The 15524-nt window shown below is 38.9% G+C and overlaps 1 long non-coding RNA gene across 3 annotated transcripts in view; it reads right to left on the bottom strand.

Moving 5' to 3' along the window:
* The window catches only part of LOC122147302, a 66636-nt gene that overhangs the window by 34051 nt on the left and 17061 nt on the right, over positions 1 to 15524 (bottom strand). The gene's annotated exons all lie outside the window — the stretch shown is intronic.

The raw sequence follows: 15524 nt of genomic DNA, 5'->3' as shown, positions 1-15524 counted from the left end.
TCTCCACCAATAAGCTAGTGTGTGGTGCCGTTCTGGCGTAATATGGCTGCCGTCGCATCATCCAGATGGATGATGCACAATGGTGGTGGTTGAGGAGATTAGCCCCTTTCTATGTAAAAGCGCTTTGAGTGCCCAGAAACGCGCTATATAAATGTAAGAAATTATTATTATTAATTATTTGAAAACATACTGGTTAATAATGTTGTATTTTTATCTTTTTCTTTGCCAATAATAATAATAACAATAATAATAATAAAGTACAGCTTTTAATTTACTTAAAAATAAAAAAAATTGAATCACTTGAATGATCTCTCTTAGTCATAGCCAAAACAGCATCATCTTTTCTAGATTTACCAAAGACCAAATGTTTTTTTTAAAAAAACTGTTGTAACAAAGTTCTTAGATCGGGAAGAAGGAGGTGGGAACCGGCTAACATTCAAACAAAACTTTTATAATAGATAAACACAAACAGAACCATAACACAAAATAAAGTCTAGGTCTGGGGTCTCATTTATAAAACTCTCCGTAGATTTCATCCTAAAAGTGTACATATGCACAAAAGCTAGATTTTGCGTTCGCACAAAAGTACGCCAGAACCTGCGCAAAAATCCCTTTATAAATCTCAGTCAGGGGAAGATGTGCGTATGTGCATCTCCACCCCGACTCCTCCCCCAAATCACCATATATGGAGCTTACAGCACCTAGATTTACTATACATAACCTCATCTGCATATAATTTCCATGCATATTCCCATCCACGTGACACCATATTTAACAGAGTTAAAGGCACAAGACATCAAGGAAATATGAGATACAGAGTATAAATGCCATTTGTGCCATACACAATTTTTTTTTTACTAAAAATCATCCATTATTCTTGTTATGTTTTAGCATAAATATATCAAAATCCATAAAAACAAAACTGTTTAAAATAGTTCTCAAATAAATATTTTAGAATAGAGTTGATCTCATTCTTTTCCACTGGCCAAATAGTATTTCAATTGTTTTAAACAATTCAAATTTAATTTAATTAATGCAGTTTTGCTGATAAAGTGAACATCTTTTAGCTATTTTTTGAGTATATTTATTGCAGTGTAAATAGAATTTTCTGACTAGGCATGTCACTGACAAAGTAGCTTATTTTAAAAAGAAAACATGCAAAATTACCATTTTCTTCAAGTTGTATCCTTCAAATACAGTGGAATTCTTTTTCATAATGTTGTGGAGATGGGGGAATTCGTGGCCTAGTGGTTGTGGGTTCAAGTCTCAGGCTGGCAATACCACGACTGAGGTGTCCTTGAGCAAGGCACCGAACCCCCAACTGCTCCCCGGGCGCCGCAGCATAAATGATACACACTGCTCCGAGTGTGTGTTCACGGTGTCAAGTCAAGTCAAGTCACTTTTATTTATATAGCGCTTTAAACAAAAAAGATTGTGTCAAAGCAACTGTACAACATTAATTAGGAAAACAGTGTGTCAACGGTGTGTGTGTGTTCACTGCTGTGTGTGTGCACTTTGGATGGGTTAAATACAGAGCACCAGTTCTGAGTATGGGTCACCATACTTGGCTGTATTTCACGTCACTTTCACTTTTCACACGACATCAACACCTCCGTGCAGCTGTGGTTGTGCAGTAAGATATTATCACTGGACCTATTTAAACCAGACAATGGACCGTTCCACCGAATCCAGCAGTGTCTGCCATAATGTTGAAGTGCGCATCATTGATCATTGTTCTCACTAAAATAATTTTCTCATAACATGGGATATGCAGTTTAGTTTGAAGATGAATTATTGAGCACCTATAGCATTCTTCACTGTCATTTTTCACTTTATGTAATTTCAGTGATTATCTCCATTAATGCGAGTGGAGTATTTAATGTAAATTTGTATATCAACATGAAAACAGAGTTTAAAATCACTGTTTACTTAATTACTTTTCTCACTCTAGGAAAAAAGAGTTCGTACGCATGGTCTAGAATGTTCGTACGGTGCGTACATATTTACGGCAAGTTTATTTTTTATAAATCATGATATGTGCATGGAAAATTGTTTACACATGTTTCTATGCCAATTTGGTGCGTACGCAATGTTTATAAATGAGACCTCTGGTCCTCTCTCTTCTTGCACTGTCGTCGCTCCACCTTTTATCCTTCTGGAGCTCCTCCGTGGTACTCAAGACCGGTGATTGGTGCAGGTGTCACACATTAGCATTTACTCCACCGGCCTCTGCCCCGCCCTCCTCATCACAACTGTCAACACAATAAAAACATTAAATCATTTTTTTCAAGATCTTTAAAAATGTTTCAGCATGAATAAAAAATGCTACCCCTATAGCGTTTTGAGAGGGAAAAAACAGCCTAAATTAACAGGCTGTATTTTGCATTTTATTATTACATTCAGAAATAACGTAGGCTAAAATAATGGCAAATAAAAACAAAATTACAAATACAATTAGGCTAATTTACTTCCCTTCTCTCCACAACAAATCCTCTAAAGTTGTGTTTAGGCTAAATATAAGCGTCAAGCCAAAACAAATTAATTTAACCCTTCCTTCAAATAGATTTTACACTTAAGTCCCTTGGGGTCATATAGACCCCAAACATTTACAGAGTGTTTGCATAAGGAAATATATTTTTTTATATGACACAACTATATATAATTTTTTTTTATTTACTCTCAAGGTGTTGGTTTTTTTTTTTTTTTTGGGGGGGGGGGGGGGGTGTTTTTTTTACCTATTTACTGCACAATTACTCAACTATGCCAAAAACTGGCTTATGGAAAATCATTGTTTTATGAAAAAATCTATGAAATGATGACCTAAATTAAATATAAAAGGTTTCTGGATATTGGGCCATGTGTTGGGGATAGAATACTGCCATCTGCTGGTTAGACAAAAAACTTTATGGTTTATAGTTCAAGAAGTAAGGTGCAATAACTACATATATCCAGCAGAGGTCCATAAGGACTCATTCATTTTCAGTTCAGTTTCAAGTGAATTTTTCTTCAGGTTTCAGGTATATATATTTAAACATTCTAAAAGATATTTAAAAAAATCTATATTTTTGTCAAAGGTTAGAATTTGTTGTTGTCTGATGTCTTTTGAATTGTGAAAGTGAAAAGTGAAAGTCGTGACATTCACTATGGTAACCCATACTCGGAATTGGTGCTCTGCATTTAACCCATCCAAGTGCACACACACACAGCAGTGAGAAGTGAACACACACCCGGAGCAGTGGGCAGCTATATATCCAGCGCCCGGGGAGCAACTGGGGGTTCAGTGCCTTGCTCAAGGGCACTTCAGCCATGAGTATTGAGGGTGGAAGAGAGCATTGTTCATTCACTCCCTCCCACCTACAACTCCTGCCAGGCCACAGCTGCCCCCACAGCTGAATTGTCTGCTTTTGTTTATGTAAATGTAAATTATGTTACATAAATTTGCAGAAATCTCTGTCTCTTTGTCAAAATCTAAAAAATGCCCTGGACACCTTTGTCACACCTGTGTATGTAAGTGTGTGTGTGTGTGTGTGTGTGTGTGTGTGCGTGTGAGTGAACACGCTTGTTCCATGTTGCATTTGTGCTCTAGTACCAGTCCTTCATTTATAAGTGGAAATTTTCAGATTTATGCCAAATTTGTTGATTTTATATGCCAATTTCAATAAAAATGCACTCTATTGCAGTCACACACACGTGTGTGTGTGCGCGCGCATGATATCGAATATTCGTTCCAATTTGCATTTGTGCTCTAGATCCAGGTCTTTATAAAAATTTAAAACATTTCAGATTTACACTGGGTTTACTACTTGTTTTAGACAAATGAATCTAAAAATATATATATTATTTTCACTTTTCCCATTCATTTTCAGTGTGGGGTCAATATGACCCCAAGGACCATAAATGGTGATTTTTTTTTTTTTCACACACCTTTAGAACAACCAAATCAAGTCCAGTTTTTTGTGTGTTTTTAGATAGATTATTTAGGAAAAGTCACAGAATTTCATGCCCCTGAGATAAAGGGAACACTTTAAAAAAAATAAAGGAAAACAGTGTTGTGGTCAAATAGACCCCAAGGGCTGATTAAGGGTTAAAAACAAAACTGAAGCCTACCTCTCTCATTTTGCATGAATCCAAATGTTTCCATATTCGCGAAGTATCTGGATACTAACCTATTATTTATTAAGTAAACTATAGGCTTTGTTTTTCACTCGCATAATTGACATAAAACATCATCCTTCACATATAGACTATAACAGATCAACCTGACCATCATCCTATTCCCCCTACCACTTCATCTTCTTACTCATCCCCAACATTCTGTGCAACAGAACTATTCCTTATTTTTGGTTGTGGTGTGGTCCTTGCTCATGAATTTACCTGTAAATAACGCTATAATCACAACAAAACTTACATTAAAAATAAATGTTCAAATAAGATTATATTGTGTTATTTGGGTAAAAATTAACTTAGAAGAATAGTCTTAGAAACATGATGTTATAATCATGATAAGTAAATTAGACATTTTAATATTTTAGAAACACTTCAAAATAACGTTCCCACAAAGTTTTTAGAAACTAAATTTGTTCTCTGGGTTTGTCTTTACACACAAAGTAATCAAAGCCATTTGACACAAGTTTTATGGTCCAATCATCTACAGAACAAGAAATCTGTTCATCAGTACATTTCCGATCCACTGGGCATTTCCTTTATATTGATGCTTTTGTATTGACCATAAGGTCATGGTCTAAACTGCAAATGATCTGTTTTTAGTTAAAGAAGCCAAACACCAACATGTACTGATGGTATAAAAAAGGACTCGAGTAAACAGTACTCGACTGTGAACATAATGACATATTTAAGAGTCATATTATTGCTACAAGGTCTTCTTCAAGGCTTCAGCTGAAAAAGCTTGTTCTGGATTATAAACCAAGAAAAATGGCTAACAAAAGCCCACCGTCCCACAGGCGATATTGAACACACACGGGTTGCTCTCTGAGCCAGATCTTGCTAGTGTTTGGCAGGTTGATCAGATCGTGTTTTGCTGCTCATGGAATTAGAGGCAGCGGGTGGAAGAGAGCCAGACATGAGAGATGTTTTGGAGCTCACACTGAAAATCATTCACTCTCACAGTGTGGGCTGGGAATACTTCACTACACATTAAAACGGAGCAAAACAATCCTGTGTGATAACAAATCTAGAGGTTCAATTAAGGATCTTTAATTCCTGCTGTATGTTTAAAAACCAACTCAGTACAGATTAGACATGCTCAAATGACATTGTGAATCAATCTTGCATTCAGCATAACTACTGCTAACCAAGCAGAGGTCAATAACTAGTTAATCACTCAAATCTAGTTCCCACAAAAACACACTGGTCTTTCTGGATGAACACTTCACATCTATACAAACACTCTTCTAATCAGTTTCTGCCCAGAGCTTTAGAGACATGTGTTCATTAGACAGGACTGAGATCTTCGGCAGATCAACAAACATACATCACTAGAGGGAAAGACAAAGTTGCAGAACTCCAACCCCCACTTTCCCAGACAAGGCTTAAGCCTAGACCCAGACTAAAATGTAAGTCTGAGCTGTTTCAGTTGAAAGAAACTTGCACTGACTGATCTTAAAATATGTCAGTGCTATTGTTTTGTCTCAAGATGCACACCAGTAATATTATTTCTAAGACATGTTTATAAAATTACCTAAAAGTCCTAACTGAACTATGGCCTAAGCCTGGCTTAGTCTAAACCCTGTCTGTGAAACCAGGACTTAATTTCCCTGATCTCATTTAACAGAGTAATTATTTTATCCAATCTCATCATTCTCTTCAATAGATCACACTGAAAGAAGTATCATAACTATAATTCATTCCTATAAAGTACATCTCCAAAAACACAACTCTAAAGAGGTCTCCCTGCCATGAATAATAGAGATATGAATGTGAACGTGTGCTGCCAAGTGTTAAAAAATAAAAAAATAACTTCTGTTAGGACCAATATCATCAAAATGATTGACACTTTGCATAGAGATTGGATTGACGGTATGGTATGGCTCTGTTCTAGGTAAAAACACCCCGCTCATCCATGCAGCATGTCATGAAGCAGTAAGAGCAGCAATAACCCCCCAAACAAACCATTGGCTGACACCCCCCAACCGCAAATCTGGAGCAGCATGGCCCTTACAGGAGGAGAGTAGCAGCAGAGTAGTACTCTTTTTTTAATACGCAGCTGAGAAAAGCAGCATGCCCCTTCAAGTTTAAGCAACAAGAATGTTGCCCTAGACCAGACGCATTTGAATCACAACCTTTAGTAGTGAAATTTACATATGTGTGTTAAGTAAAAAAGCAAGTTACCCATACACTAGATAGCTTTAATCAACTAGCATGTTGCTGACTTAAACAGCGTGTTGGCAATAGTCAGATAAGCTTAAAGAAATGGCATTTCCAATTCTAGATGAACCTTAAGCAGCAAACATGTTTCGTAAATCAGATCAGAAATTAAAAAAAAAAAACAAGTCTCTGCTGTAGTTAGTTTAACTGGGTACCAGCATGTCGAAATACAACCAATAAGCCTAAAAAAAAGCACCCCCTAAAAGCGCAAGTGGCTCCTGCCTGCCCCCATTAGGTTTATGTATATAGCAGCCACTGCACTAGCCAGTATTTTTAATTGAATGAGACGTAGGCTTGTATATTTAGCAAAGAAGTGCGGAGAGCCGTTTCAGAAACGTGCATTGACTAGAGTGGCCACAATCAGCTCTGGTGGCCATAATGCGCTGCAGACATGTGCAGTGTAAATAAAGGGTAATCCAAGATCTTAGAGCCAGGATAAGTTTCCAATGGGACATTAGGGACTGTAACATCCTTTGTTTGTCTGAAACATGGCTCACGACCTCGGTCCCGGACAATGCTGTAATGCCGTCTGATAACTTCTCAGTTTTACGGATGGACAGAACAGCCGAGGCCGGTAAATCCAAAGGTGGAGGAGTGTGTTTCATGATTAACAAGAAATGGTGTGACCCCAGGAATATCTCCACTCTGTCACGCTCCTGCTCGCCTCATCTGGTACATTTATCCATTATTTTCTGTCCATTCTATCTTCCCCTGGAGTTTTCATCGATCATTGTTACTGCTGTTTACATTCCACCACAAGCAGACACCGGCTTGGCTTTGTCTAAGCTTCACGATGCACTCAGCGGCAACATCAACAAACATCCTGACGCTGCTATTATCATCGCTGGGGACTTTAACAAAGCCAACCTCAGGCAGGTTATGCCGAACTTTTATCAACATGTTTCCTGTCCAACCAGAGGACCGAATACACTGGATCAATGCTACTCTCAGTTTAAGAATGCCTACAAAGCTCGCTCACTATGGGCTTTTGGCAAATAGGATTATGCCACCATTTTACTCACACCGGAATATAAACAAAGTCTTGTTCAAGAACCCCCGGTGCAGAGGGTGGTGATGCACTGGTCCGCCCACTCAGAAGCCATGCTACAGGCGGCTCTTGATGACGTAGACTGGGACATATTTCGGGCAAGTTCATCTGACATCAGTGATTTTTGTTTAAGAATTTGTAAACGCCCTAGCCGAGCAAGTAACTGAAACAGTAACTATAAGGATCTTCTCTAATCAGAAACCGTGGATGGACAGAACAATCCTTGCAGCAGTAAACAAACGCACTGCTGCTTACAACGCCGGTCATTTCTTGTGGAACATGAACGAGTACAAAGTATTGTGCTATGCTCTCCGACGCGCAGTAAGAGCTGCTAAACTCCGATACAGGGAACGAATAGAGTCTCATTTTCAGCTAAATGACTCCTGACGCATGTGGCAGGGACTAAGGACCATCTGTGCCTTTGGAAACAAATCCTCTGCAGAGGTGAGAGCAGATCCGTCGCTGGCTGATGAGTTAAACTCTTTCTACAGCCGCTTTGAAAAAATCTAAGCAGCGCGAGTCTGCCGATCAGCATGTCAGGAAGCAGCAGTCAGTGCAGTGATAATCATGTGATCACCGTGTCAGAGGACGAGTTTCGGAGGACTCTAAAGCTAATGAACGTCAGGAAAGCAGCTGGGCTGGATGGCATCTCTGGCCGCGTTCTGAGGTGCTGTGCTGATCAGCTCGCTGGATTGTTTACATCTATATTCAATGAGTCCCTGGCTACCTCCGTGGTCCCCTCATCTTTCAAAAAATCTGTCATCATTCCTGTGCTTAAAAACAATAAACCCTCTTGTCTGAATGACTATTGTCCAGTTGCCCTCACATCAATAGTCATGAAGGTCTTCGAGGGACTGGTTAAAAAGTACATTTGCTCCTCAATCCCAGATACTTTGAACCCTCTTCAGTTTGCTTATCGCCCCAACAGATCCACTGATGATGCCATCTCTCACATCCTGCACTCTTCTCTCAAGCACATTGACAGCTATAATGGGAACTATTTAAGGCTGCTATTTATCGACTATAGCTCGGCTTTCAGTACTATAGTCCCCATAGTCCACTCTGCAACTGGATTCAAGACTTCCTCACCGGCAGATCTCAAGTGGTGAAAGTAGGCCAGTACACCTCCAGCTCCATCACCCTGAACGTAGGAGCCCCAGAGAGTCCCCTGCTCTACTCTCTCTACACACATGACTGCATGTCTTCCCACAGCTCCACAGCTATTATCAAATTTGCTAATGATACTGTGGTTCTGGGCCTCATTCACCACAATAATGAGACTGCATACTTGGATGAGGTAGATAAACTAACATCATGGTGCCAGGACAATTGTCTCTCTCTCTGAATGTGAGCAAAACTAAAGAGCTGATTGTTGACTTCAGGAGGAGGCAGCAGCAGCCCTATACTCCTCTTATGATCAGCGGGACCCCTGTGGAGAGGGTGAGCAGCTTCAAGTACCTTTGGTAGAAACATCTCCGAGGACCTGACTTGGACTTCACACATCCAAACACAGGTTAATAAAGCCAGGCAAAGACTGTACTATCTGCGACAGCTGAGGAAATTCAGGGTTTCGCCAGCAATCCTGAAAACTTTCTATTCAGGGGCCATAGAAAGTGTATTGACTCAGTGTATCTCAGTGTGGTATGGGAACAGCTCCAGTCAGGACTGCAAAGCCCTGCAGAGAGATCTGCGCTTAGCTGAGCACATCTCAGGGTCTGCTCTCCCCTCTCTGCAGGACATCAACCTCAAACACTGTAAAAATAGAGCTGTTAAAATCATCAAGGATTCCATCCACCCCAGTAACCATCTTTTCACTTTGCTGCCATCTGGTAAGCGCTTCCGTTGTCTGATGGCAAAAACTGAGAGACTTAGGAGGAGTTTCTTCCCCCAGGCTATCAGGCTCCTAAACTCAAAACCAGCCTCTTAACATCTACATGTCTCGGCTTAATATTTACTTAATCAGTAAGATATTTATCATTCTCTACCTCATATTGACATACTGACAGTGTCAACCTGTTTGCACATTCGCCTCTTGTACATTCCTGTGTATCTTTATATTTAAGACTACAGTATAATGCACATAATGCACATTTGCCTCTTGTACATTCCTGTATATCTTAATATTTAAGACAACAGTATACTTTCATGCACATTATTTTCTATTCTATATTTAATTATACAGTATACATCTTTTTTAATATTTTATTCTTATATTTTTATTGTTTACTTTTAATTCTTTCATACCTATATTTATGTATATTTTCATCTGTGTTGTATTCTTTAATAAGTGCACTGTCCATGGAGCGGACCTCACTCACATTTCACTGCTGGTTATATATGCTCTATATAATTGTGTATGTGACAAATAAAAATTTTGAATCTTGAAACCAAGCATTAATAGCAGGGAAAGCCCTTATACTTGAGAGTGGCCACATATTATGTGTTTCTGGGAGGTTATAGTACATTAAAGAATGATCATGTGACTTTTACAAATGCAAGATGACCTGTAAATACGAATAAACTGTTCCCATTGCAGTTTTGCTAAATATTCCTTTTTCGAATTGCCTGAAAAACCACCTCATGTGAGCGTAAAAACTTTTTTGCGATATATGGGAGTTTTTGTCAAATTTACATGTTTCCATTGGGTTTATTTTCAATTCGCAATTTCAGTTTGCACAATTTGAAGGGTAATGAAAATGCAGCTTTTGATATATCACTGTGAGAAGCAGTGCATGCTCAGGTCACTTCCAATCTTGCAGCTCATATCAATCAACGTGGGGAATTCGCATTCATGGTCACAAACTTGAGTCTGATGGGAACGAACCCCTCCCACAAAAATCCTGATTGTACTCTTCCTACAGAGACGGAGTTCGCTGAATTCGCTTTCTAATTTGCTCCTGAGCAAGAATAAGCTGCTGAATAATTCTGAATAGACCTTATATAGGAATGCTGTGATAGACGTCATATTCTATAGGCAGACGTGGATCAGCTGAGAGTCAGCTAATGCAAACTTGACTCACGTAACCTACCAGAACTAAAACTACTGGATTTTTACATTTTTTGCATCTTTGTTGGTTCTCCTGCCACACACCAGCAACACTGATGTGTAAAATAAGACAAAATTAATTAACAAGACAAGCTACAAAGACAGCAAAGTGCATCGCTAGTCTTGATCTCAGTGTTCCTACAGAACTGTTTCAGAAAATGCATTCAAAAACAACAAAAATCAAGCTAGGACTAGAATTGGCCTTCACATTTAGAAAAACAGCTATATAAAACATCCATCAGCACTAGGGAAAAGTGAGTTAGGGTGGAAACGATGATACTGAAGAGAAAGAAGAACGAGAAAAACTGAATTCTTAAATGGACTGGGAGCCGTGGGTCTGTCGTTCTGCTCTCCATCACTGCAAATGCCTCTCAGTGTGAAACAAATACAATTTACTGCCACTGTGATACAAATCCAAATGCATCTGCATGAGACATTTCAACAGATATTACTAATTTAACCAGAATACTGACATGCATTTATACAACTGTCTGAAATTAAATGTAAAAACCAGCCTGTAAAGAAATGAATGTCTAAAAGAGTTTTGTGTATTTTAGCCCAGAAGCTGCAGTCATGTTTTCATGGACAGCTTTTCCTTCAGCATCATTTGTCCCATTTAGTCACCTTGATGAATTTTAGAGAAGAATCTGCAGACAGTTAAAACACCAGATGTATCGTTCAGGTCTTTCATTGAGTGAATCACTGGTTTAACACTTTTAAGCCCCCCTAGTTAAATACCAAATGACTGCATTAAAAAAGCATTTTGTAGCGTAGGTTTAGAAAACGGTCCTTAAATGAGGTGCATCAGTTTCTTATGAAAACGAAACGTCTAAATTCAGTGTGTGTAACTGGACATGTACCATTTTACTGCTGATGCCTTTCCAGCTATAAAACTCAAGGAATATATTGCTGGAAGAAATCAAGCCACGTATCACTGAGTCGTGCTGGGCTTTTCCCATGAGCCTAACTTTCATTTCCTCGTGGTGACAGGTGTAATCGTGGTAAATACAGTGAGTGTAAATATGATGGATATGCCTCCCCTGCTCCAGCATTAATTTCCCTGACCAATAAAGAAAACTCAAGGCACCGTCTAACTGATGGTTTGATTGATTAAAGCTGTTATTTGAGTCTGCTGGTTAATATGAACGTCACACTGCGATTCAATGGTACAAAAACTCAATCTGCAAGTGTCCGGGTGTGCTATTAGATTTCACTACATGCACAGAAATGACAAACTGCAACTGTAAGTTAAATCGACAAACATTTAATTGATTGTTTTTTTTTTAAGAAACCAACTGGTGGAAGAGTAACTGAAGCCATATAGCACCGCAGACACAGAAACAGAAAGGTTTGGAGCATCATCCATCAGTTTTGATCTTTTCTCAAACGTGTCCATTACACTTCATGAATTCTGTCTAATGGAGAAATTACTTTGGATTCCAATGTGAAGACAAACAGCAGTTTTCTGAAAGTTAGATGCTTATGCTCATCTACACCTGGAGGGTTGGTGTCCTGCAAAGTTTAGCTATAACTTTCCTCAACACACCTGCCTGGAAGTTTCAAGTATACCTAGTAAGGACTTGATTAGCTGGTTCAGTGGTGTTTGATTAGTGCTGGAGCTGAACTCTGCAGGACACCGGCCCTCCAGGACCGAGTTTGGTGACCCCTGTTGTACTCAATGACGGGGTTTTTTTAGCAATTGTAGTTATATGAATGAAATTATGAGATATCTGGCATAATGTTTTTTTTTTTGTTTGTATGAGGTTGTTGAAGTGTTCTCAAGATCTGTGTTTACTCTTCAGGGTCCCTGATTCACTTCATTAGCTGTAGGGCAAGTAAAGATGGCATGTAATGTGGGTAAATGCGAGTCTCGCCTCCAGCTTCACATCAGTCAGGCAGGTGGTTCAAAGCCTCCACTGGCCAAGCTCCAGACTCTAAAAGCTCAGAAGTGTTTGTGTGTGTTGTACAGCAGATGACGCGACCTGTGGCAGAGCTCCATTAACAGCTGCTGTGTTATCAGGGACCTGCAGAGTATAAAGTCTCACACAGTCACCAGAGTCACTGCTGTAAAAGATGCTCTTATTTAACACCATCCCATGTCTTGTTGCTTTGCTGTGTTTATGTTGCCAATGGATTTTATGCAAGTGACCTTATTTACAGCAGGCTGAGGGATGATTATGGAGCCTTTGCTCTGGATGCTAAATCATAGCATGCAGGATGTGGCATGACTTCAAGAAAATGTTGTGAACCTGTCAAGGAGGTCGACAAAGAGAATGAGGGTAAGGAGATAAGTGTAAACGATCATTGAGGAACAATTTACAGCTGAGAGAGAGAGTGAGAGAAGGTTCAGCTGTGTACGATATTAATTATTTGTGAAAAAAACAACATTCAAAATTGAAAATTAAACCAGGATAATATAGATATACTGTATATAGATATATATATATATATATATATATATAGTTCAGTCATGAATTGAATCGATTTTTCCGTACATTTCTGTAAAGTTGTATTTTTATTCCCGTATCAAAAAATTACAATAATTAAGTCAGTCAAAACAACAACAAAATATGTAAAGAACTGGCTATTAAAATGAAAAATAATTTAAACTCATTTCCAAATACCAAATATTAGAAGTGGCAATGACAGACAATCAAAATACATTCGTATTAAAATAGCATTAAAGACACAATTAACCCCCCCACTCCCAAAGTAAATGTCAGTGCTATCTGACCCTGATGAGACAGACTATCAGTACAGTAAGAGATGAAACACTGAGAGACACCTGAGCAGCTAGAGACTCACTTTAGAGACACAACATCACTAAACAGACTGACAGATGCAAGAAAACATGACAGAAAATACATAATATACATAATTGAGGGAGAAAACATTTAACACTATACCAAGCAACGTGAAACTGCCCTTTCTGTCATAAAGGAACCTTACATTTAAAACGAAACAGAGAGAGCAAGAGGGAGAAACAGAGAGAGAGAGACCTCTGTTTAACAGCTGATAGGGCTGAAATCACCTCAGGTCTCTTTGCTCATTTCCTCGACAGATAAAAAGCCCTGGAGGTTTCCAGCGTGTCTCACTTTCAAGGGCACCGTGGGACTGAAGGAACTACAGCACATCTGGCACAGACCAAACCAAAATCTCATAAAACTTTTAACTGCATAGATTTCAAAAATACAAGCCAGACTACTGCATGTACGCTAACATTAAAATGTTTTATGAACACTTAATATACAGATTTGGAATTTATTCTTTTAATGGCATTATAAATCAAATGTTAGCTTGTTGTGTGGCTGTTACTATAATAAAACCTAGTAGAAATTAGAAACTCAGTATGGAAAGACTGAACCAAATAGAGTTTGATCTGCTTAGATCTTCACAACAAAAATCCTGAAATGAAACATGATTTCTACTTATAAAAGAATAAATCATATGTAGCAGTTCGTTAGGAAGTCATGGCCTAGTGGTTAGAGAGTTTGACTCCTAATCCTAAGGTTGTGGGTTCAATTCTCGGGCCGGTAATACCACGACTGAGGTGTCCTTGAGCAAGACACCGAACCCCCAACTGCTCCCCGGGCGCCGCAGCATAAATGATACACACTGCTCCGGGTGTGTGTTCACGTGTGTGTGTGTGTTCACTGCTGTGTGTGTGCACTTTGGATGTGTTATTTGATTATATGAAGTTCTGATTTTTGGTAGTGACATTTGTTTGTTTTTCTTTTGTCTTTTTTTTTTTTTTATGTGATTAGAGGCTCTAGCAGCGACATTCACTCATTAATAATGATGCTGACAAATAACGCATCAGTCACGTTACGCTGCTGGGAGACATAGAATAGCAAACAGCCTTTTATTAAATGCAAACGGGTAGATCCACACCAGCCAGGGAAGATGACACACGTTCACAACATGTACGTTAATAGACCCAACAAACACAGAGTGAACAGACTGGGGCTAAATACACAGGATAATGAGAGAATTGGGTGGAACACAGGTGAACAGAATGACTAATCAGAGTCACGGAGCACATGGGAGGGAAAACACAACAAAGACAATGATATTCAACATGTTAATGAGATTGATCATATGAGCAAATCCCAGAGGAAAAAAGTCAAATAATTATGAATCTGTCTTTCTGCCCAGAGGTTCTCCTGAAGGTGGTAAGCAATTGATTATGCATAATTTCCCACAGGTAATTTTCCACATCAGTTGGTTTTGAGCTTTGCTGCTTTAGCATTTAGAGACGTTCACCATCACACACGATTTATGAGGACTGTGCGGAGTTTGTTTCCTTCGTCAGTTTAACAAATGTAGGCGGAGCATGTGGGTAGATAAGCTGAGAATCCTAGCTCACACACATACACACACTCACACACTAGTTCCTTTTTCACATATACAGACGTAGGCTGAGTATTTGTTTGGTTAGATTTATTGCTCTTTTACTCTTTATTGTGAATCTATAGGTGATATTTATATTATTGGTTTATTTGTATTTTGAGAGAATTTATATAAATGTGATGGTGACTGACATGATTGTCTTGTCTTATGCCCTTTTTTTTTTTTTTTTAGCAATAATTGATCCCTGATCCCTAATCATGTGACAGAAGCTCTAGACTGTCCACATTACCTGATCACTGGTTGGGTCAGATAGATGTGCTGTGGGTGGCATTTAGTGTTTTATTTCTGATCCCAATAGTACATCTTTCAGAAATGATAACTGATATTAATCATCAACAAAGCTGTATGGATAATACCAATATAAGATTAGTTCACGGCTTTCACAGCATTGCAGCTTGAGTCTTATTTTGTTGATGTCTCGATGAGCACAGGTTTGTAATCCGTGTTGACATCTCATATATTGAAGCAGGGAAGTCAGGATGAGACATCAAAGAGCTCGTCAATAGCTGTCAGTTTACATTACAGCCATGAGCGTGATTAGAGAGAGACATTCTCATTCTAGATCAGCTGTTCTCATTTGGTTTCCATTCAGGATCCAGACTGCAGGAGACACGACACAGTATGAAAATGATTGTA

Source organism: Cyprinus carpio, chromosome A13 (genome assembly GCF_018340385.1).
Source record: "Cyprinus carpio isolate SPL01 chromosome A13, ASM1834038v1, whole genome shotgun sequence".
Taxonomy (NCBI): Eukaryota; Metazoa; Chordata; class Actinopteri; order Cypriniformes; family Cyprinidae; genus Cyprinus; species Cyprinus carpio.
This window is presented reverse-complemented; position numbering and strand designations above follow the sequence as displayed.